The sequence below is a fragment of the Ascaphus truei genome, chromosome 8 (assembly GCF_040206685.1).
Source record: "Ascaphus truei isolate aAscTru1 chromosome 8, aAscTru1.hap1, whole genome shotgun sequence".
In the NCBI taxonomy this organism is placed as follows: Eukaryota; Metazoa; Chordata; class Amphibia; order Anura; family Ascaphidae; genus Ascaphus; species Ascaphus truei.
The window spans coordinates 74,224,659-74,251,476 of NC_134490.1; positions in this window are offsets into that span (position 1 = coordinate 74,224,659).

Sequence of the window (26,818 nt, forward strand, 5' to 3'; positions counted from 1 at the left end):
CTCTCTATGTCTCTAGACCCTCTATTCCAGGACACAGCGGTCACTGGAACCCACCAGTGGGTGCACCCCACGGACACCAACCCAGACCTGGAGACTGATATAAAGAGCCCCTGCTTACAGGTACCTCTTTTGACTTTGGGATCCGAGGCTGGTAAGAGACCGATCCTCCCATCCCTGTAGATAGGGACTGGGAAGTATGAGTTAGCCCATACACAGGGATAGGCCTGTTTTATTTGTTTATTTGCATGCTGTATTGTTTGAAGATACAGGCTAAATAAAAGCCACTGTTTATTTCTTCAATCTATGTCTCAATAGTTGCACCTCTGCACTCGTCTCCTCCTATTTGAAAATCCGCCGCCCATGACAACGAGACGCCGTGTGACGACACTTTGGGGCGTCCACGACATCATTTGACGCTGGGATTCCCAAGGAGATGGATGGCAGCACCAAGGAGGCGGCAGGACACGTAAGTGCATTCCCATTAGGCCCGAGAGTGCAGCAAATGCAGATGAGGGCAGACATGTTTGCCCCTAGGCCCAGGCCTAATGGGAAATCCGCAACTGTCTCCTACAGAGGGGAAGACAAGAGAGAGACAAGGAGCAAGGGAGAGAGACATAGGGAGGGAGGAACAGGAGGAGGGCAGAAGAAAATAGGGGAAGGGAGAGCAAGAAAGGGAGCAGTTGAGAGGGAGAAAAGAGGGGAGGGGGGACAAAGACAGAGATATGGAGGGTAGGTAAGTGAGGGAGGGAGAAGCAAGAGGGGGAACAAATATGGTGGGAAAGTGTGTGTGAGAGAAGGCAAGAGGGGAGGAAGAGAGAATAGGTGGCAGAGCGAGAGATACTGTAATGTAAGAGACTTGGGTGACCTTTACACTCCCTCACCTTTACTCTTACTGCCCCACTCAGCCACCTTCCCCCCACATACATCACAAGCTGCCTCCTTTACCTCCCAGCCCTGGGCCTCCTGAATCTCTCACCATCACGTAGAACAGCTGGTTCGTGCAGCGAAACTGTGTGAAGTGACAGAAAGAATCAAAGCGACTGAAAGTGTCCAATTCTGTGCACACTGGACCTGAAATATACATACATATACAGTATATACAGCTCCTGCGTGTGTATACTGCACACTCACCTAAAATATACACATGTACACTATACAGCAACTGCGTGTGTATACTGCACACTGGACCTAAAATATACACATGTATACAGCAACTGCGTGTGTATGTGTATGTAACACAGTGTGATGCATGCAACCCACTCACACTGCCCCCTGTCAGGTTCCTCCCCAGTGTGCCATGGACATGTGACTTATGATGGACATAGTCATTGGCTGATCCTAGGGCTGTGGAATAGGCGGGACTTAAGGCAGAGGAGCCTTTAAGAGGGGTTGGCTGGGCATGTGAGATCTGCACGAGCCAGACTGAGTTCAGGCTCGATTGAGTGTGACCTAGGGCCAGTTTGTGTCCCACTAAAAGTGAGCGGACATTGACTGGAGGGAAAGCAGTACATCATGCCGAGAGGCCCAGCATGTCATCACCGGGAAGCCAGATGGAATAGCATTCGCCCTCGGAAGGGACCCTCACCAGTTGCATTTAAAGTGGTAGCGAAGTATTTTGCGAAGTATATGCCTGCTACACTTTGTTGCATTAACGAGCTCCAACGGTGTGTCGGCACCATCACATAGGCCTAGGATTGGGTGGCCGCAACCTCACTGACTCTGACATACACCCGTGCAACGTTTAAATGTAGTGTAATATTGATGGGCTATTGTGGTGATCCTTTGATAAGGATCATGAGGTTCCCAAGTATCTATATTCTGTCTATAACATCCGTTATATCACACCCGCATTGTGTTTGTTTACCGTTGCCATGTGTGGCATATCATCTAGACATAAAGGAGATGGGGCCCCACCTCAGCAACAGGTATCAGTCTGGGGCCTATAAATAGATGGGTTACATGTATGTATGTGCACACGCGCGTACACGCACGTACTTGTAACCCATCTATTTATAGGCCCCAGACTGATACCTGTTGCTGAGGGTGTATACAGTATGTGTGTGTGTATATATATATATATATATATATATATGTATATATATATATATATATATATATACATACACTACATTCATATACTTTATATAGTGTATATATTTATACTGAACATATATATTTATTTTGTATATACAGCATACTAGATCTGAAATAAACACACGCGATCAGGAATTCAGACCCTTATACTGCTCCGGCGTCTGTATCTTCACAATTCCTAACACCCTGCTCACACTAAACTCACATTACACTCACCCTCGACACCCTGCTGTGGTTCCCTTGATATGCCACTCGTGTTCACACCCACATTACACTCACACTCTTATTACTCTCACCCTAAGGCACACAATAGAGGCTCTCATACTAGTCCAGTGTCTTTGTCCATGTGTCCTGAGACCTTGCTCACACTTGCATTACGCGCAAATCCCAATTACACTCTCAAGTATCCTGCTGTGATTTTCAGACTGGTCCAGGCTCTGTATCTACACATCCTGACTCCTTGCTCATACTCGCAACTACACTCAGACTCACCCTCTGGCACACTGCCGTGGTTCTCGTTCTGGTCTAGTTGCTTGATCAGTGGGGCTTGACACCCCTCCTTGCGACGCATCTCACACATGATCTGTGCTTTCCTCTCTGGCTTCAGACTCAGGAAGAATTCTCTGTACTCTGCCTCTGAAAGTGGGGAGCCAGGGAGAGGCAGGAGGGCATTGGGGGCAGTATCCCCCATCTCAACCACGGGGCACCCCGAGAGCATAAACACAGCTGAGAAAGAGGTGAAGACAGATAAAGAGAGAAAGAAAGAGAAAAAGAGACGACATGTATGTGGGACCGCAAGAGAGACGTCTTATGGTGTATTATTTCTACGAGAGGTTTACTTACTGTGCATAATGTGATTGCTATTACTGAGGGTTGTTACTGTGTATGATATTACTGAGGGATGTTATTGTGTATGATATTACTGAGGGTTGTTACTGTGTATGATATTACTGAGGGATGTTATTGTGTATGATATTACTGAGGGATGTTACTGTATGATATTACTGAGGGATGTTATTGTGTATGATATTACTGAGGGATGTTACTGTGTATGATATTACTGAGGGATGTTACTGTGTATGATATTACTGAGGGATGTTATTGTGTATGATATTACTGAGGGATGTTACTGTATGAAATTACTGAGGGATGTTATTGTGTAAGATATTACTGAGGGATGTTATTGTGTATGATATTACTGAGGGTTGTTATTGTGTATGATATTACTGAGGGATGTTACTGTATGAAATTACTGAGGGATGTTATTGTGTAAGATATTACTGAGGGTTGTTATTGTGTATGATATTACTGAGGGTTGTTATGGTGTATGATATTACTGAGGGATGTTATTTTGTATGATATTACTCAGGGTTGTTACTGTGTATGATATTACTGAGGGATGTTACTGTGTATGATATTACTGAGGGATGTTACTGTGTATGATATTGCTGAGGGATGTTATTGTGTATGATATTACTGAGGGATGTTATTTTGTATGATATTACTGAGGGATGTTACTGTGTATGATATTGCTGAGGGATGTTATTGTGTATGATATTACTGAGGGATGTTATTTTGTATGATATTACTGAGGGATGTTACTGTGTATGATATTACTGAGGGATGTTACTGTGTATGATATTACTGAGGGATGTTACTGTGTATGATATTACTGAGGGATGTTACTGTGTATGATATTGCTGAGGGATGTTACTGTGTATGATATTGCTGAGGGATGTTATTGTGTATGATATTACTGAGGGATGTTACTGTGTATGATATTACTGAGGGATGTTTTTGTGTATGATATTACTGAGGGATGTTATACTGTATGATATTACTGAGGGATGTTACTGTGTATGATATTACTGAGGGATGTTATTGTGTATGATATTACTGAGGGATGTTATTGTGTATGATATTACTGAGGGTTGTTATTGTGTATGATATTATTGAGGGATGTTACTGTGTATGATATTACTGAGGGATGTTATTGTGTATGATATTACTGAGGGTTGTTACTGTGTAAGATATTACTGAGGGATGTTATTGTGTATGATATTACTGAGGGTTATTGTGTATGATATTACTGAGGGTTGTTATTGTGTATGATATTACTGAGGGATGTTATTGTGTATGATATTACTGAGTGATGTTATACTGTATGATATTACTGAGGGATGTTATTGTGTATGATATTACTGAGGGATGTTAATGTGTATGATATTACTGAGGGATGTTATTGTGTATGATATTTCTGAGGGATGTTATTGTGTATGATATTACTGAGGGATGTTACTGTATGATATTACTGAGGGATGTTATTGTGTATGATATTACTGAGGGATGTTATTGTGTATGATATTACTGAGGGATGTTATTGTGTATGATATTACTGAGGGATGTTATTGTGTATGATATTACTGAGGGATGTTACTGTGTATGATATTACTGAGGGATGTTACTGTGTATGATATTACTGAGGGTTGTTATTGTTTACTGAGGGTTGTTATTGTGTATGATATTACTGAGGGATGTTATGGTGTATGATATTACTGAGGGTTGTTACTGTGTATGATATTACTGAGGGATGTTATTGTGTATGATATTACTGAGGGATGTTACTGTGTATGATATTACTGAGGGATGTTATTGTGTATGATATTACTGAGGGATGTTACTGTGTATGATATTACTGAGGGATGTTATTGTGTATGATATTACTGAGGGATGTTATTGTGTATGATATTACTGAGGGATGTTATTGTGTATGATATTACTGAGGGATGTTATTGTGTATGATATTACTGAGGGATGTTACTGTGTATGATATTACTGAGGGATGTTACACTGTATGATATTACTGAGGGTTGTTATTGTTTACTGAGGGTTGTTATTGTGTATGATATTACTGAGGGATGTTATGGTGTATGATATTACTGAGGGTTGTTACTGTGTATGATATTACTGAGGGATGTTACTGTGTATGATATTACTGAGGGATGTTATTGTGTATGATATTACTGAGGGATGTTACTGTGTATGATATTACTGAGGGATGTTATTGTGTATGATATTACTGAGGGATGTTATTGTGTATGATATTACTGAGGGATGTTATTGTGTATGATATTACTGAGGGATGTTATTGTGTATGATATTACTGAGAGGTGTTATTGTGTATGATATTACTGAGGGATGTTATTGTGTATGATATTACTGAGGTATGTTATTGTGTATGATATTACTGAGGGATGTTATTGTGTATGATATTACTGAGGGATGTTATTGTGTATGATATTACTGAGGGTTGTTATTGTGTATGATATTACTGAGGATTGTTATTGTGTATGATATTACTGAGAGTTATACTGTATGATATTACTGAGGGATGTTACACTGTATGATATTACTGAGGGATGTTACACTGTATGATATTACTGAGGGATGTTATTGTGTATGATATTACTGAGAGTTGTTATACTGTATGATATTACTGAGGGATGTTATTGTGTATGATATTACTGAGGGATGTTACTGTGTATGATATTACTGAGGGATGTTATTGTGTATGATATTACTGAGGGATGTTACTGTGTATGATATTACTGAGGGATGTTATTGTGTATGATATTACTGAGGGATGTTACTGTGTATGATATTACTGAGGGATGTTATTGTGTATGATATTACTGAGGGATGTTATTGTGTATGATATTACTGAGGGATGTTATTGTGTATGATATTACTGAGGGATGTTATTGTGTATGATATTACTGAGGGATGTTATTGTGTATGATATTACTGAGAGGTGTTATTTAATACCGGGCCACCCCCTTTCTCCCTCTACACCTCCCCTTCTTAATGCGTGTCCTGTGGCCCACTGGCCCTGACGGGGAGTGGGGCACTGCTGGCACCATTAATGAATTCAGTCTCAGAGGGATAGTCCTGGCGTGAAAGTCAATCAGCATTGCTGTTTTCACTGCCCTTTTTGTGCTGAATGGTAAATTCAAATTCTTGCAAAGCCAAGCTCCATCTCAGCAACTTGGCATTCTCCCCTGATACCCTCTGTAGCCAACTCAGGGGATTGTGGTCTGTGATGACCGTGAAAGCCCTCCCATAGACATAGGGCTGGAGCTTTTTGAGTGCCCACACAATGGCCAAGCACTCCTTTTCAATGCCACCTCCCTGGGGAGCAGTTTGCGACTGAGATACACCACAGGGTGCTCTTTGCCGTCGTCCCCCACCTGGCTCAACACAGCCCCCACACCAAAGTCTGAGGCATCAGTCTGAATAAGAAAATGAACAAAACAAAACAAATAATCCCTCCAAAAGCGCTAACCTACACTAAAATATTGGTGCTAATAATAATGTGATGAAACAAAAATGTGCTATAACAATGGTGACTGCTAATGCAACTTAAAGTGATTTACAGAGTGCTATAAATTAAGCAGCTAGGTGACAATAAAGACAGGTTATTCCAAACCTGATAATACACAGTGAACAAACAATATAAAGTCCCAAGCGCTAAAGTCCAAGATACCGTGATCTTTTAGGCAGTCTCTGGTCTTTAAGATGGTAGTTGGGCTTAGATAAAGATGCTCCAGATGGGATAATGTCCTTGATGTGGATGGATACACCGTCTGGAAAAACAGATAAGAGACACACCTGATTGCGTAGCGTATTTCAGCAATCAGAGCCCTATCTGAGACTGAGAAGAATCCTACTCACATAGTGTACGCCAATATATTCAGTTGAGAGGATCTGTGCTTGCTCCCCTTCTCCTCCGCTCCTCACACGAACCCCACGTGGAGACTGTTTGCTGGAGGCGACCTCAATCCTCAATGGCGTCGGGGATGTTCTTGTTACGGCACCCCCACTGATATGTGACAGGAATGGGCACAAAATAGTGTAGTATGAAGTGACCTTTATTATCTAAAACACTACAAACATTAATAAAATACACTCACATGGTGCAATAGTGGATCGTATTGCTCAAAATGCCGTCCGCAGCTTGCCATTCCTATCACGGCAACGGAGAAGATCACTGCACACTGACACGCTGTCGACTGGGCGTGTGACGTCAGTGCTGCTGGAAATTCTCCCTGGGGCCGGACTACGATTGCTGGGATGGCTCAAAAGACTAAGCTCCTCCTCCCTACGCATTTCGTGACACGTGGTCACTTCGTCAGGGGTGGTGGAGCTTAGTTCGTGATACCTTATATACAGACCCAAATAGAGAGATCCTCCTACTGGGGGTGGGACTTGGATGTGATGTTTAACCAAGGAGGAATCAGCTGTGATACTAACAGAGCGATTAGGGTTTTTTCCTTGACATAGACATGCGCATGCACTCACATTATTTAAGAAAAAGGCAAAAATTGATTAATATAGGAGCAATACTTACAGAATGAAATAAAAAACAAATAAAAGGATAATACTCATATAAAAACAGCCATGGGTTACCATGGTGCAATACACATGATATACAATAATGGCAATTCACATGGTATACAATAATTGCAATACATAGCTGCTTGGCTAAAATATCCCAATACACTGAACTGGAATGTACTTAAGAGTCCTTCAAAAAGGCCGCAAGGTCAAATTCAATATTGAGGCCTAGGGGGGTCAAGGTCTTGAGTGTGTATATCCAATAACTTTCTCTTTTGGAGACTATATTTGAACGATGCCTGCGGACGGCATTTTGAGCAATACGATCCACTATTGCACCATGTGAGTGTATTTTATTACTGTTTGTAGTGTTTTAGATAATAAAGGTCACTTCATACTACACTATTTTGTGCCCATTCCTGTCACATACCGGTGGGGGTGCCGCAACAAGAACATCCCCGACGCCATTGAGGATTGAGGTCGCCTCCAGCAAACAGTCTCCACGTGGGGTTCGTGTGAGGAGCGGAGGAGAAGGGGAGCAAGCACAGATCCTCTCAACTGAATATATTGGCGTACACTATGTGAATAGGATTCTTCTCAGTCTCAGATAGGGCTCTGATTGCTGAAATACGCTGCGCAATCAGGTGTGTCTCTTATCTGTTTTTCCAGACGGTGTATCCATCCACATCAAGGACATTATCCCATCTGGAGCATCTTTATCTAAGCCCAACTACCATCTTAAAGACCAGAGACTGCCTAAAAGATCACGGTATCTTGGACTTTAGCGCTGGGGACTTTATATTGTTTGTTCACTGTGTATTATCAGGTTTGGAATAACCTGTCTTTATTGTCACCTAGCTGCTTAATTTATAGCACTCTGTAAATCACTTTATGTTGCATTAGCAGTCACCATTGTTATAGCACATTTTTGTTTCATCACATTATTATTAGCACCAATATTTTAGTGTAGGTTAGCGCTTTTGGGGGGATTATTTGTTTTGTTTTGTTCATTTTTGTGTTCCTTAAACCCTCAGCAGCAAACCACACATTCAATGGCACTGTTCACTAATAGAGCACTGAGGGGACAGACCTTAGCCGGTTTTTTCAATGATGCCAATGACCTTATGGAAACAGATAAGGAAAGCTTGGAAACTCAGTTTTCAAAGTTAGAAAAATTACTGACGCAGGAGATGAGGCAGATCTGGGAAACATTTACTCTCAAACAGTATCTTGAGAATAAAAGGATTCCCAGAGGGCTTAGAGTCCTGAAACCACCAACATCTGACTATGAAGATGAGGAATTCCTGAAAGAGTGGAATTGTATACTAGACACATGCTCAGTCAATCTCATGTTACACCTTATTAAGCGTAGGGCTCTTACACTGGAGGCTCTGGATGGGCAAATTAATTCCATCAAAGAACAATTGGAACCCTTTATAGAGCTTCCAGAGTATAAAAGCCTAGAAGAAAAGACATCTTCACGAATTGATAAAGTTGAAAAGGAGGTGAAATTGACTAAGCATAAAAAATTCATCAGGGACAAGAAAGATTATGATGAAAATAGACAGAGGAATTGGAAAATAGAAAAAATATTTGCAATTGTTGAAGCAGAAGCAGGAAGTCATGAGTTAAATCCACTATCTGGTACACCTAGAGGTAGGATAGATTCCACCAGGAGTGAAAAAACAGAGGAAATAATAGTGGAAAGGAAGGGAGATCCTTATATAAAAGAAAATAAGCCTAGCTCCAACCCGGGTAAAGGAAAAAAGAAATCTAATAAACAAGATCAGAGAGATTCAGGTTTGCAGAAAGGTTTTCCAGAAGAACAACCTCATTTGGGGCGTGAGTATAGGGACAGATCGCCGGTTGATAGACATTATGAGGGTCATCACTACCGTGAAAGATCTCCTTTAGAGAGAACCCATAGAGATAACTATGAGACAAGTAACCAAAACAAGAATTCTTTTTTAGAACAGCACCAGGGCAGAGCACCAATGCGGGAGCAGTGGAGGGACACAAGAGTCCAGTCAGAAAGGCAAGAACAAGTAAGAATAGAAAAGAAAAGACACAGAGTGGAAGAGTTCGAGGGAAAAGAGGAGGTACAAGGAAGAGAAAGGGAAAAAAGGCCAAACCCAAAAAGGGATTGTTAAAGAGCAATGTGTTTAACATAAGCAGCGTAGATTTAAAACCGGTAGAGCTAGATGTGCTATCTCGAGGTTTGAACTTTGCCCCAGTAAGCGGACCCAACATGTTCAACATCTTTGTTGATGTCCACAGATTTCTGAGGAAAATTTCCCTCAAGAAATACTATCTTAAGGACGCAGTTAGTAGATCAGTACTACTACCGAATACCAACCCAGTGGTAATGAAACCTCCCCTCACTCCATTCAAAAAGCCCTCCACCTTTTACCCGAGAGGTATGAAGGGAAATTTTGTAGATACCTTTGCCGAAATGGTAATTTCGGACTTAGAGGAAGCCAGCAACGATTTTAAGTGCCGCAAACAAAACCTAAGCAAGGAAGAAAAGGCGGCAGTAAAATCCCTTGAGTCCAATTCCCAGATAGTCATCAAAGCAGCAGACAAAGGGGGAGGAGTCGTGGTGATGAACTCCTCATATTACAGAGAGGAGTCACTTAGAATTCTGGGAGACAGTGCCACCTATCAGGAATTAGAGTCTAATCCAACAGACTCTTTCAGAGAAGAAATGGCTGCTCTTTTGGATCAGGGTCTTCGGGATGACATTATTAGCACTAGGGAAATGGAATTTCTAATGATCGAACAGCCCAGAATCCCTTTTTTTTATTTCATCCCGAAGATCCATAAGAGCCTCACCAGACCCCCCGGTCGCCCAATAATATCTGGGATCCGTTCCCTCACCTCTAACCTTTCCCAATTCCTGGATCATCTACTTCAAAAATATGTAGTACAGGTCCCGTCATATTTAAGGGATACGTCACAGGTACTTAATCTTGTCCAGGACCTGACGTGGGGGGAAGATTTATGTTGGGTCACCTGTGATGTGGTCTCGCTATATACAGTCATAGACCATCAGATGGGACTGGATGCAATTCAAAGAGTCTTAGAACAAGATGTTGGAGTAGATGAGAAATTGAAACATTTCATTCTGGATGGAATCAGATTCATTCTGACGCATAATTTCTTCAGTCATGACCACAAGTTTTTCCTCCAGACATGCGGCACTGCCATGGGCACCAGGTTTGCACCTAGTTATGCCAACTTATTCATGTCCATCTGGGAGGAGGATCACATCGGTCCTCCAACCCGTTCGGTGCAAACTTGGTGCTCTGGAAAAGATACATCGACGATGTGCTGTGTGTCTGGAAGGGGTCAATGGACCAACTTGAGGAATTCAAACTATATTTGAACGACAATACACGGAATCTTAGATTCACGTTCAGTCAGGATAGAACCTCTATAGACTTTCTTGACCTCTCCCTGTATGTAGTGAATGGCATCATCCACACCAAAACCTTCCACAAGGAAGTAGATGCCAACACTTACCTATTGGCATCCAGCCATCACCACCCCAATTGGCTGCGTAACATTCCCAAGGGGCAAGCGCTTAGAATTAAGAGGAATTGTTCAGAAAGCTCTGTTTACCAACAGCAAATTAGGGAGTTGAAAACTAAATTCATTGAACGGGAGTATAAAAATAAGGAATTGGATCTTGCGATCAAAGAGGTCAATGATACCGACAGAGCGTCTTTACTGTGTGGAAAGGGGCAGATGACTGGGAACGGTCCGGCCCAGTTTCCGTTTTTCATCACACAGTATAGTGGTATAGCTCCAGTTATATCCAAGACGCTGATCAAACATTGGGGCATTCTCCAAAGAGATCCAATCCTTAGGAGTATCCTACCCAATAGACCCAAAATTGTGTTTAAAAGAGCAAGGAATTTAAAATCCTCCCTATCACCTAGCTGTCCGTTAGATGGCCTAAGATATCACCATGTCACATGGCTAAATGATCTTAAAGGCTACTACACATGTCATAGTTGCATCGGATGTAAACACAGCAAAAAAACAAAGACTTTTAAATCTAATGTGACAGGAAAAAGCTTCAATATTAAATTTCATCAATTGTAAAACCAACTTCAGCGTTTATTTGTTGGAATGCCCGTGCGGCCTACAATATGTGGGCCGCACGGGGAGACCCCTCAAACGGCGATTCGCGGAACACGTTTATAACATTAAGAGGGGCCTCGAGACACACAGTGTCTCAAATCATTTCAGAATACATCATCACCAGAGTCCAGAAGGGCTAGTATGTATAGGGATTGACAATCCCAAAAGCAATTGGCGTGGAGGGGACAGGCTAAACACAGTCTCCAAAAGAGAAAGTTATTGGATATACACACTCAAGACTTTGACCGCCCTAGGCCTCAATATTGAATTTGACCTTGCGGCCTTTTTGAAGGACTCTTAAGTACATTCCAGTTCAGTGTATTGGGATATTTTAGCCAAGCAGCTATGTATTGCAATTATTGTATACCATGTGAATTGCCATTATTGTATATCATGTGTATTGCACCATGGTAACCCATGGCTGTTTTTATATGAGTATTATCCTTTTATTTGTTTTTTATTTCATTCTGTAAGTATTGCTCCTATATTAATCAATTTTTGCCTTTTTCTTAAATAATGTGAGTGCATGCGCATGTCTATGTCAAGGAAAAAACCCTAATCGCTCTGTTAGTATCACAGCTGATTCCTCCTTGGTTAAACATCACATCCAAGTCCCACCCCCAGTAGGAGGATCTCTCTATTTGGGTCTGTATATAAGGTATCACGAACTAAGCTCCACCACCCCTGACGAAGTGACCACGTGTCACGAAATGCATAGGGAGGAGGAGCTTAGTCTTTTGAGCCATCCCAGCAATCGTAGTCCGGCCCCAGGGAGAATTTCCAGCAGCACTGACGTCACACGCCCAGTCGACAGCGTGTCAGTGTGCAGTGATCTTCTCCGTTGCGGTGATAGGAATTGCAAGCTGCGGACGGCATTTTGAGCAATACGATCCACTATTGCACCATGTGAGTGTATTTTATTACTGTTTGTAGTGTTTTAGATAATAAAGGTCACTTCATACTACACTATTTTGTGCCCATTCCTGTCACATACCGGTGGGGGTGCCGCAACAAGAACATCCCCGACGCCATTGAGGATTGAGGTCGCCTCCAGCAAACAGTCTCCACGTGGGGTTCGTGTGAGGAGCGGAGGAGAAGGGGAGCAAGCACAGATCCTCTCAACTGAATATATTGGCGTACACTATGTGAATAGGATTCTTCTCAGTCTCAGATAGGGCTCTGATTGCTGAAATACGCTGCGCAATCAGGTGTGTCTCTTATCTGTTTTTCCAGACGGTGTATCCATCCACATCAAGGACATTATCCCATCTGGAGCATCTTTATCTAAGCCCAACTACCATCTTAAAGACCAGAGACTGCCTAAAAGATCACGGTATCTTGGACTTTAGCGCTTGGGACTTTATATTGTTTGTTCACTGAATAAGAAAATGCTTGGTATAATCTGGGGCAGCCAGGATGGGGGCCTCAGCAAGCGCAGTTTTCAGTGCCTGGAAAGCAGTTTCACAGGCAGGAGACCAGGTAATAAGCACAGGCAGTTGCTTCTTAGTCAGATCAGTCAGGGGTTTGGCCACTGCGCTGTACTGTGGGACAAATTTCCTGTAGTACCCTGCGGTGCCCAAAAATGCCATGACCTGTTTCTTGGTTTTTGGAACAGGCCACTGAACTATGGCTTCTACCTTGGCTGGCTCTGGTTTGAGATGCCCTCCACCCACCCTGTGCCCTAAGTACAGGATTTCTGCCATCCCTACCATACACTTAGTGGGTTTTAAGGTAAGCCCAGCATCCCTGATCCTATCCAGCACCGCAGCTACATGTCCTATGTGGGATTCCCAGGAATTACTAAAGACAGCAATGTCATCTAAGTAAGCCCTGGTATAGCTCTGCATCCCTTCCAGTAACCTATTGACCAGGCGTTGGAAGGTAGCCGGGGCATTCTTCATCCCAAATGGCATCACCAAAAACTCATAGAGGCCACTTGGAGTGATGAATGCTGACTTCTCCCTAGCCTCCAGGGTCAGGGGGATTTGCCAGTAGCCTTTGCTCAAATCCATGGTGGTCAGATACTTTGCCCCCGCGAGTTCATCTAGTAACTCATCCATGCGGGGCATGGGGTAAGCATCTGACACCGTCCCAGCATTGAGCAACCGGTAGTCCACACAAAACCTGGTGGTTTTGTCCTTCTTAGGCACTAGGACTACTGGACTTGCCCAAGGGCTCTGGGACGGAGTAATTACCCCTAGGGTCAGCATCTCCTCTATCTCTCTTTCCATACTGGTCTTGACCTCTGCTGACACTCTATAAGCGTGCTTATGCAGAGGCTGCAGGTCCCCTGTGTGTACTGGGTGTTTGGTGAGATGTGTGGTCCCTGGCATGTCAGTGAAGAGGGCGCTATACTGAGATAGCATGTCCCTGGCTTCTCCCTTCTGCCTAGCACTCAACTGTGCCCTATCTCTACCTGCTCAACAGTGTTTCCTTGCTTTGCCTCCCCTAGGAGATCAGGCAGAGCATTGCTCGCCGGATCCTCCAGCAGTGGGCTACAAATGGCCATTACTGCTCCCATACTCGGTGCTCTGTATTCCTTTAGCATATTAATGTGATATGTCTTGTGCCTCTCAGGCGCTACCTGTACAACATAGTTGCACTCATTCACCTTTCGGATAACCGGGTACGGTCCCGACCAGGCAACCATCAGCTTGTTCTCCCGAGTGGGTTTGAGAACAAGCACCTGCTGTCCTGGGATGAATTCTCTGCTACGGGCCTGCTGGTCATACCATTGCTTCTGCTTGGTCTGAGCAGCCCTGAGGTGGTCCTGGGCCACCCCCATAAGCATCTCTAACCGGTCTCTGAGATCTGCTACATACTGGATCACTGAAGCATCAGTAGCAGTAGTCTCCCCTTCCCATCCCTCACGGAATAGGTCCAGAGGTCCACGTACCCTGCTGCCATATAGTAGCTCGAAGGGGAAGAAGCCTGTAGATTATTGCGGTACCTCTCGGTAGGCAAACAGCAAGTGCTGCAGGTGAATCTCCCAGTCTTTCCCCTCCGCCTCTATAAAGGTCCGAAGCATCTGCTTCAGGGTACCATTAAACCTCTCACATAATCCATTTGTTTGGGGATGGTAAGGGGTAGTGCGCCGGTGCTGTACACCGCAAGCATCCCAGAGACAATGTAACAGTTCACTCGTGAACTGCGACCCCTGATCGGATAGGATCTCACTAGGGAAACCTACCCTAGCAAAAATGTTCAGCAAAGCTGCTGCCACTGTCTTGGCACTTATGGTGCCAAGCGCTACCGCCTCAGGGTACCGGGTGGCAAAATCCACCACCGTGAGGATGTAGCGCTTCCCTGACCTGCGAGGAATCATGAGGGGTCCTATCAGGTCCATCGCTACCTTCTGGAAGGGTTCCCCTATTATCAGTAGGGGTTTCAGGGGTGCCTTCACATGGTCGCCCGCCTTACCCACTCGCTGGCAGGCATCACAAGAGCGGCAGAAATTGCTCGCATCTCGGGATGCCCCCGGCCAGTAGTAACGCTGTAATAACCGGGCTCGCGTCCTGGTGACCCCCTGATGTCCCGCTAACGGAATAGAGTGAGCTACCCGTAACAATTGCTGTCGGTACCCCTGGGGTACTACTAGCTGTCGCTTACCGGTCAATCCCTTCTCTATCCCCGGGTTCCCTTCTTCTCTGTATAGGAGTCCCTTATGCCATAGGCAGCGCTCAGTGCCCTCCCCTGCCTGAGATTCGGACGCCCAAAGTCTCACGCCGGCCAGGGTAGGGTCTGTCTTAACTGCCTCCCTAAACTGGGCTCCTAAATCTGGCCACACCCCAGTCAGGTCATTGTCAGGGGAAGGGGACAGGGTAAGGGGGAACAGTACGTCAGTCTGTGGTTGCAACTGATCCTGGCTTACCTCCCCGGGCTCCTCTGCGCCCTCTGCTAACGTTGGTCCCAAAGGCTGGGGGACTGGGGTGGCCACCGCCGGCATTGCCGCGGTCTGGCTCCGGGTAACCGCTGCCACTGCAGCGGGCTGGGGCACACGGTCGTAGGTGCAGGTCATCGGTCCCAGGTCATTGCCCAAAAGAATTTCAGCATCCAAACCTGGTAAAACCCCCACCTCCCGCACACCCTTGCCCACCCCCCAATCCAAAAAAATGCGGGCCACCTGCAGGAAACGTGGCTCTCCGTCAGCCACAGTGATCTGCATCCCAGGGCCTGGGAGCAATTCCTCTGGCCGGACCATATCAGGTCGGACCAGGGTCACTGCAGCTCCTGAATCAAGCAAGCCGACTGCTTGCCGGCCACCGACTGTGACCGGGGTGAGATGCTTGCTCCTGCCGTCCGTCAGCTGCAGGTCTGCGCGGTGATGTCCTCCGCTCCTGGCTGTAGGCACCGATGAAACCGGGGTAGGGGTGACATGGGACGTCTCGCTGGGAGTTGTTTCCATGACCGGTCCTGGTTCTTTGGTGGAAGCCACCCGCACGCGGGCTACCGGCTTTGCAGCTGGGGTGCGTTGCCCTCGATAGGGTCCGTTGGAACGCAGGGGTTCCGGGCAATCTGGTCTGAGGTGACCAGTGCTGTTGCAATTGTAGCACCGGCGCTCATGCCGGAGCTCTCCCGTCTTCTGTGACCCGCTGCCCGCAGGCGGCTTTTGGGCCCACTGGGGGGTACTCACAGCTTTCTTGGCCGGCGCCGGTGGGGTTACCGCTTTGGCTGGTACCTTGGCGGTCATCTGGGACCGGCTGACCACATAGTCATCGGCCATCCTCGCCGCCTCGGTGTAGGTCTTGGGCTTTTTATCATACACAAAAGCCCTCACCGCCGGCGGGCACTGCTGCATGAGCTGCTCCTGAAAGATGAGGTCCAGCAGGCGTTGGTAAGTCCTGGCCTCAGAGCCCTCCACCCAGTGTAACCCATACAAAGCCATGCGGGTCACATAAGTGACATAGGTCTCCTGAGGGTGCCTCTCCTCCAGCCGGAACATACCCCGGTAAGCTTCAGGGGTAAAACCATGCTGAAACAGCAAAAGTTCTTTCAGGTGGTCATAGTCATCAGCAAACTCCTCTGTAAGCGCCATCAAAGTCTGTTTAGCCAAGCTGGAGAGCAGCGGGTCCAGGCGTGCAACCCTATGCTGGGGAAGCACCCCGTACCGCCGGCACTGCGTTTCAAAGTTCCTTAGAAACATGTCAATCCGATCAGTGCCCTCCACATACTTGGTGAGACTGTGCTTGTCCAGTTGGAGTCCATCTTTGGGAGGTCGGACCGGGGGGCAATAAGCGGGTCTGTTCACTGCCATAGAGATAAACTGTAGCCGCTCCTCCGGTGTCCCTCGGTCTCCCCACGCTGTTATCAGTGCCAGCATTTCAGGGGTAAACGGGCTGGTAGCCGCAGCTATCAGTGCCCCTCCTGCTGCACTTGTCCTGGGAGGTGCACTTGGTCCCTCCCCGGGATCCTGCTGGCCCGGCACTGGGTTCAGTCCCTGATCTCCGGGCGGCTGTAAAAGGGCAAGCTGAGCTACTTCCAGGACCTCTGGATGCTCAGCTTCATATGCGGTGATTGCAACAACCATGTCCTCGACCTCCTGGTCCACATATTCCAGTCCATAGGCACGGCACTTGTCTTTTAGCTGATTTCTAGTTCTCAGGTAATAGATGTTCTCCGCTTCACTCATGGCTCTGAGTACTGGGTCGCAGCAGTGAGGTGGTGTGACAACTTGCGTTACTTGTTGCACTACTGTGTGTTCAATATCTTTAGTCCCAGGAACTTGCAATTACCATCAAGTTCCCACTGTATCACAGTACCCCGCAGAATACTGTAATCCAGGTTCAGTTCAGTCCCGCCAGCTGCCACCAGTTTTATTAATACGCCTGTGACGATAGCTTTCCACAGGCTTATTAATATTACACAAAAATAATTGGGTTTGAACTGAACGAGGCTTAAGATATAATAAATTGTATTTATTCCTTAGAATAAAGGTGAACACAACAGATAATACAGTAACAAACAAGAAGTACACTTACTTAGGGGTTGGGGAATGAGAAGTTAGATGTAGCATTTCTCTCAGCAATCAGGAAATCATTCAGGTGATATCAGGTAACCATATCAGCAAACGAAGACAAAGGATATATGGGTGGACAGCAGTTTATAAACCTTTTGTCCCTCTATCTGTAACATTAAGCACCAGTGATTGGTTTTCAATTACCTCCAGCCAATCTTTAACATGGGAACACATTTCAACACATGCCCCCCTGCTAGCTGCCACAGGCGCAGTAGAACTCTGGGGTCTCATTTCTGTAGCCCTACATATGCAAATGGAATGCCAGCCATTCTACCCATTTGGCTTTATGGCAGGAAAACCTTTGTTGGAAGGTGTTAAATGGAACACTTAAGAACTGCTCTGGTTTGAGCCTCAGATAAACAGTGAGGATGACAAAACTCTTTGAACAATACTTAAGTCCTAGACATTCGGTCGCCTCTTCGGCCATCTGCTACATTATGGCCAAAGAAATTGCCTCTGGAATTTATCCATACCTTAGAATACAGTATTAAGCATAAAACATAGACGTGTTAAAATATCCGGTTCCGTTAGGTCTAGCAGGTCCAAACTTCCCAGTTCGCATTGCCAGAACTGGGACACCATATGGTCCAAAAAGCGACTTGCTACGACCTAAGGAGCCGGAGTTACACAAATGCACATTAAATCATTTTAATACAAAAATCTCCACTGAAAAAGAAATCTCAGCTTTTCACTAAATCCCCATTGAAAACAACGGGCAGCTCCGCCATAGACTTTCAATGGTAAATCGCCGCCATTGAAGTCAATGGGGTTTTTCTGCCATTGAAGTCTATGGGAAAAGTCCGAACTTCAAGGGGGTCCATACTCCGTCGGGTTGGTCCAAGCGGGTCAAGGATGGTTCTGCAGCGATGCCGGAGCAGTGGCTACAGATACCCCAAACCCTGATCCGCTGGACCCTCTGGAACCGGAGCTATGGAATACCAAAATTCAGTTTTTTCCACTTATGGCGCGACCCGCTCTATCTGGTTCGACCCTTAGCGGGGGTCCAGGATTCAGGGACCCGGTGGTGGTCGAGTGGGGGGAAGCCTCGGGACTAGGGGCAAAAAGAATTTTATTTCTAGGTGCCCTAGAACTGTTTATTCCCACATCAATTAACTTTGAACTTGACTCAAGTGATTGTAACTCTTTTTTAGACATTGTATCCGCTTTGCGGTTTGCGGTCTGGACGGCAGCCAACTTCTTCTTGGAAAGGTTACCTCGAGGCATCTCCATTGAAGTCAATCGGCCCATTGACTTTCAATGGGAAACCGCCGCTCTCCCTCTCGGACGCCACCTGCTGGTCTTTACAGGAAACAGGACTAAAACAGCACAATCTTCCATTGGAATGCATTGAGCCCTAATGGCGGCCAATGGGGACCTGCAAAATGGTGCCTGAAAAGGCGGGAAAACTACACAAAGAGCTATAATCATTAAAGAACTATTAACCCTTGTGCTCCCGGATGGATTCTAGTGTGTGTGTGATGCAGACACTGATTAACACAGACATTACCATGGAACAGGGGAACAGGGGAAAATACATTTACAGGTCATAGCAAGGGTTAAATCACATTTCTGGACCTCAGTCCAGTTAACACCTGGTCTCCCTGGTGCGGTCCAGGGTGGCCAAATGGGGTGCAACCCCATTAATACCGGGCCACCCCCTTTCTCCCTCTACAGATATTACTGAGGGTTGTTATTGTGTATGATATTACTGAGGGTTGTTATTGTGTATGATATTACTGAGGGATGTTATTGTGTATGATATTACTGAGGGTTGTTATTGTGTATGATATTACTGAGGGATGTTACTGTGTATGATATTACTGAGGGTTGTTACTGTGTATGATATTACTGAGGGGTGTTATTGTGTATGATATTACTGAGGGATGTTATTGTGTATGATATTACTGAGGGATGTTACTGTGTATGATATTACTGAGGGATGTTATTGTGTATGATATTACTGAGGGATGTTATTGTGTATGATATTACTGAGGGTTGTTATTGTGTATGATATTACTGAGGGAGGTGGGAGGTCACCAAGGGCCGTGAGTCAACCACAAGGAAAGGATCACAAGTCAGCAATTTTGACCATAGCAGCCATCTTGGTCCGTTTTGCCATTCTGAGTAAATGCAGTATGAAAGATGCGTGCAAGAAGAATGTTTGTGCAGTCACTCTTAGCAGAAATAGCCCCCACCAATTCTCACAAATAGCTGACACTTAGATTATGTGACATATTGAGATGTAAGCCATTTTCTAATCTATAGAAATATTTAATGTTATATATATATATATATATATATTGGTTGTGTGGCATGTGGGCCACTAAGATTGTACCCTGCAATCACACTACCCCTTGTTATCTGGGTTTCATGCTTCCCACTTTCTATGTATCTGACACGTTACCCCAAGGGAGGCTGAGAAATCGAAAAGATCTGACCAGGACCATTAGTCCAACCCGCATTGAGCTGGGGTTTTTATACCTAGTTTAGGTGTTCTGGATCTCTATTCTAAATTAAGTGATCTTATGGTAAATATTGATGATGCTATTAATCAGACAAGTGATGCTATTATCTGTTTGACTAATGAACAAGAGCAGATCCGAACAGTATTATTACAGAATAGAATGGCTCTTGATTATCTGCTAGCCTCACAAGGAGGTGTTTGTAAACTTGTAGGACAGAAGTGCTGTGCCTATATTGAGGATGAGTCTGGCGCTATTCATAAAGATATGGATAAGTTACAGGAAATTCAGGCTAGGATGCGTAAAGAATCCTCAGGCCTTAGCTTAAATTGGATGTCAGGACTCACTAGTTGGATCGGAGAATTGGGTATGAAAATTCTCTATAGTTTTATTGTAGTGATTAGCATAATCGCAGCAATTTTTGTTATTTTTCACTGTGCTAAGTGTGCAATGCTTTCATTTGTCTCAAGGAAACCTTCAGTTTCATCTCACGCCATGTATGCAACTAATAATTCATATGTGGCCATGAACAGAGTCTGTGATACTATTGGTCACTACAAGGCCATAGTCATAGAGAAGAGTACCAAGTAAGGGTATTTGTTCTTTTAGAGAACAAAAGGAGGGAATTGTTAGGACCAGCAGGTCAGGTCAGAATCTACACTTGTGTTAAGCTTCCATTTTGTCTGATCATAACTAGTTAAGATTCTGTAGTCAGCCTTTTGCTGAAATATAATTCCTAAATGCACTCAGTTTCTGCCAAATTGCATTTCCTTTCTTCCTGCTCAGGATATTGCTAAGATACTTTTTATAGGGACAGTCTCCTGCTGTTCTAGTTAGAATACAATAAACTGGTTCTAACCAAGAAGCAAAATAGTGTAATATAGTTGCTAAAGACTCAAGGTCTCTTTTGATAAGAGACAATGAATAAGCTATGTATTCATACATTGCTTCTATTGGGAGAGACACATCCCAAAAATCATGCCACTAATATGTCCTGCCCCTAAATCACGCCACTAATCAAACCTACGCCCAAGACACCTAGGATACGCCTAGGATACGCCTATGTTATGCCTATGTTACGCCTCTAACCAATATCTTCTTTTTCCTGTATAAAAGTCATTAGCCTATGAGTAATAAATTGAGACAAAGGATTTGAAACCTGGCGTGCGTTACGTTTCATTTCTTTCGTCTACCAGGCCTGAAAGTTCACCAAAGATCAAAGATAACAGTGGCAGGGCGTGAAAGCTTCCCGGGGAAGTCTGCTGCAAAATGGTGCAGATGGTGTATCCAGTCACAAGGCAGAGGAAAGGCTCCTCTCAGTTCTGATAGCATAGGCGAGGAAATTAGGTTTTCCTTCAGTATGATATTACTGAGGGATGTTATTGTGTATGATATTACTGAGGGATGTTATTGTGTATGATATTACTGAGGGATGTTATTGTGTATGATATTACTGAGGGTTGTTATTGTGTATGATATTACTGAGGGATGTTATTGTGTATGATATTACTGAGGGATGTTATTGTGTATGATATTACTGAGGGATGTTATTGTGTATGATATTACTGAGGGTTGTTATTGTGTATGATATTACTGAGGGTTGTTACTCTGTATAATATGATTGTTACAAAGGGCTGTTACTCTGTATGATGGTATTCTTACTGAGGGTGGTTACGGTCTTTAATATGATTGTTACTGTGTATGTGATTGTTACTGGAGACCGTTATTGTGTATACTATGATTGTTACTGAGGGCAGTTACTGTGTATTATATGATTGTTACTATACTGTATATAGTGTGATTTTTACAGAGGAATGTTAGTCTATAATAAGATTGTTACTGAGTGCTGTTACTGTCTATAATATGATTGTTACTGAAGACTGATACTGTATAATATGAGAGTCGTTACTGTATATAAGAGGCTCTGTCATCTCCCATATGACGGGACTAGTTATCCCAGGATTCTGTAAGGTCTGTCACGAGTATGAATTGAATGACAGGTCACTCAGGACCAGGCAGGACCCACATTTGCACTTAGTGAATTTCTCCTTTAGGTTCAGATCTACATAGGTCTGTTAAGCCCTTCAGTGCCCTAATGACATACTGTGCAAGTCAAACAAAATGACCACCCCAGGGGCCCTGATGATGTACACCCATAGGGGCTGTACGTGATTGGCATTGATTCCATAGCACACTGAAGGAGGGCTTGTCCTTTTCTAATCACATCTGGCCCAATGGCCAGAACATGTAAGCCGCATCACATGACCGCCCCAAAGAGCGGTTACAGGATGCAGAAGTGCCGGAGGGTCTGTGGCCCCAGAGGTGGCATGACTCTCAGGCACGGAAGGGGTTTAAGTGAGTTAACATGACGTTAACCTAAGTTAATGTAATATGATGCCTTAACATGTATCTTCAAAGCTCAATAATGCCAAGTCAAGTTAATGCCCTTTCTGTATGAAAACATAACGAAAACAGACTTTAGTGCTAACAACGCCTATCAAAGTTAAGTCCTAAGTAAAGATGGCATTACCCCCTTCCAGACCCTGATGTAAGGGTTTTACAAGGAAAGAGAATCCTATGTTAAGTACCAAGTGACTTCTATACCTCCCCGAAACACATTTGAATATACTTTGCATATCCAAATTAGCATATTTCCCAGGTACAGTATCTCAGGTGTACTCCGTTTTCTTCACACGTATCTCTCCACATGTTGTATAAAGGAGTGTTTGGGAAGGTATACAAGTCACTTGGTACTTGCCAGTAATCACTCTCTCCCTCTCTCATTGGGAAGTGGTTATTTTAGTATAGTTACATGACTGGGGTATTAGGATATTTATATTGGGGTGAAGGATATTTTTATAAAAGGGTTAGTATATTTACACTGGGATAATATATTTTCTGGAATAATACATTACTATGAATGTAGTATATTTATATAAAGGGGTGAACCTATAAATATAGGGGGTGGTATATTTATATGGATGGCATGGTAAATGAATATGGGGAAATATATTTTCTTGCCCACCCTAGCGTCACATGACGTCATGTCAAAGCGAGGAGAGTGGTTAGTATATCAATATGGTTGTAGTATATTCATGTGGGGTATCATATCAATATGGAGAGGTGCTGTTACCCTGCAGGAGACACAGATATGTCCGCATCCTTCTCATCTTCTGCACACAATGACCCCTCTTCCTTTATGGCCAACTCACATCAACATTCATGACATAACAATCCCAACCTGATGACATCACAGAGAAAGCATACCTGGAATCCACAAATAGAAATAAGTTCTAACGACATCAAAGACAAAAAGGGGACATGGGCATTTTTTAAAGCAGGGGCAGATTGGTACCTTTATACAAAGAGATGTCAGCACAGGCATATACAGTGGTGAGAAAAAGTTTGTGAACCACTTAGGATTTTCACATATTTCACACATTTGAAACCTAAAATGTTATAGATATTCATCTATGTCCTAATAATAGATGAAGATAACCTGACCAAACTAATAACACAAAATACTTGATACCTTTTCAACATTTATTTATCCACAAATAATTAATCATTCAATATCCATGTGTGAAAAAGTACGTGAACCTTAAGGCTACGGCCCCAGTCACTGAGTGCACACGCGCGTTGGAGCGCCTGGCGGCGCATGCACCAGTTTAAGCCGCGATCTGCGGTCCTAGGGTCGCGATGGGATGTGCGTCCAGAAGATTTTTGGCGGGGGAGGAGGGAGTGGCCATGACGTTACGTGGCTGGTTTGCCATCATTGGCTGAACCGCCGCTGTGACGTAGCCATTGCTCGTCCGCCGCGTGAAAAGACAAATTTCTTGTCTTTTGGCAAAGGTGGTCGCCCATCATGCTTTCTGCAGGTGCGCGCAGGCAGTGACTGGGGCCGGGCCCATAGAAGGTCGTATCTTGTTCGTGCCACGCACGCTGTAGCGCGTGCAGCCACGAGCAGTGGGGACGAGGCCTTAGATTCAGTACCCGGTGGCACCCTCTTAAGTAGCAATAACTTCAGCTAAGTGTTTCCTGTAATGGCTGGATCCGTCTCTCACATCGGTTTTGAAGAATTTTGGCCCATTCCTCCTCACAGAACTGCTGCAGCTCAGTGGCATTTAAGTTCGTCCTTGCATGGATAGCTCACTTCACGTCCTGCCACAACATTTCGATGAGGTTTAGGTCTGGACATTGACTAGGCCATTCTAAAGCGTGGAATTTCTTTTTCTGCAGCCATTCGTTTGTAGATCTGCTTGTATGTTTAGGATCATTGTCTTGCTGCATGACCCACCTTCGCTTCAGTTCACAGATGGATGGCTTGGCATTCTCCTCTAGAATCTGTTGTGTCAATGATGGCAAGCCGTCCAGGTCCTGAGGCAGCAAAAAAGCCCCAAACCATCACACTCCCACCACCATGCTTGATGGTTGTGATGAGGTTCTTCTGTTCGAACACAGTTTCATTGAGGTAAAAAAACATAAAGTTTTTCATTGAGGTAAAAAAGGTCTACCTTTGACTCGTCTGTCTAGAGAACATTGTTCCAGAAGTCTTGCGGATCATCTATGTGCTCTTTGGTGAACTGCAGACGGTAGCAATGTTCTTTTTAGAGAGCAGTGGTTTCCTCCTGGCTATCTTTCCATGAACACCATTCTTGTTCAGTCTTTTTTTTATAGTTGAGTCATGAACACTCACATTAGCCAAGGCGAGAGTGGCCTGCAGATCCTTGAATGTTACTCTGGGGTTCTTTGTGATTTCCTGGATGATTTGCCGGTTTGTTCTTGGAGAGACTTTGGTAAGACGACCGCTACTGGGTAGAGTGACTGTGGTCTTGAACCTTCTACATTTGTCTGACAGTGGATTGGTGAAGCCCCAAATCCTTAGAAATGGTTTTGAACCTCTTTCTAGACCGATGAGGACCAATAACTGCTTTAGTGACGTCCTCAGAAATTTATTTTGATTGTGGCATGATGTGTTTCCACACACCTGTATGGTGAAGACCAAACTCACAACATTTCTGATCTTTATATAGGGTGTGACTTCCAAAACTCACACCTGAAGATCTACCTAATTATTGAAACACCTGATTCTAATTATCCCCTTTAATTTAGCTGATAAAACCAGGGGTTCATCTACTTTTTCACATACCATGACTCTTAATTACTCATTGTTTGTCTTATTCATAGATCATTTTTTGTGCCAAAAGACATGGAATTGGTTAATATAAACCCTATTGAACTTTTAAGAAAAGACTGGTTTAGATTCAAGAAGGATATCATGGAAAAACGATGGAAATTCCGTAATTATCATTGCGGTTTACAAACTTTTTCTCGACACTCTATATAGATGGAGCTGTAAGCACCTGGTTACATATACATAGAGGTATCAGCTTGTGAATACTTATATACTGTACATAGATGTGGCAGCACATGGATACATATGTACATAGAGGTAATAGCACACAGATACACAACACACATTTGTATATGTGTATATGTATATATGTGTGTGTGTGTAACACACACAAAGGAGATACCGCAATCAACTCCGTTGAAGATGAATGATATCAAGAGCCAGTCTATCCCTGTGCTGTGACTACAGGACAGGCGATGCTATAGGGGAAGAATAATATAGACACACTAGAGACAAAGAATCCCCCTGGCAAGCACTCAGATGTATCAAGAAAATATATACATTTCTATTAATGTCACATCCTCTGGCAGCATGGGTTGCAGATCTTTGATTATTTACCACACGCATACCACTAGTGGCCACATACAACCCTACCCTAGAGGGACTACGAAAAATAATCAAAGATCTGCAACCCATGCTGGCAGAGGATGTGACATTAAAATAAATCTTCCCCAAACCTCCCATCTTTGCGTTCTGGCAACTACCAACCCTCAAATAAAGATTAGTCAACAGGAAACTTCATAATGAACTTAAAGACACTGATAATGGCACAAAATCATGCAACAACACACGTTGCAAACTCTGCAAACATATATGCCAAGGTCCCACAGACAGTCACAACCATGGAACTTTCAGTGACGTCAGTAATAGCCGATGGGAGTAACAGAGAGAGGAAACAGTACAAAATCAGATCCAAGGGCATGAACAGCTGACCCACAATGCTTGAATGCAGAGGCAGAGACGCCCACATCTGTGGGCTACATCACAGGTGTTTGCTAGTGTATTCTGTCTGTGCTCACATATTGATGTGAAACTTGTCGCTAAATGCAAAGATAATTCAGCAGTTTCAGACAACTCAAAGAAGTATGGAGAGATTTATTTATCAAATGTTTTACCAGGAAGTAACACATTGAGAGTTACCTCTCGTTTTCACTTATGTCCTGGGCACAGAGTTATGATGACAGATACATGGTTACACATACATAGTTACATTAAGTGAGCAAGGTTATACATTATATACAAGACATTGCATGCACAGTAAGAGATAATATATATTATAGGCGTATGTAACAATTACAGACCAGGTTAAAATGTGAGACAGATTTAGTTTTGAAAGAACTTAGACTGGTGGCGGCTGTGAGAGTCTCCGGTAGGTTGTTCCAGTTTTGGGGTGCACAGTAACAGAAGGAGAAGCGGCCGGATACTTTGTTGAGCCTTGGGACCATGAACAGTCTTTTGGAGTCTGATCTCAGATAAGTGCTGCATGTGGTAGGGGTGAGGAGCTTGTTCAGA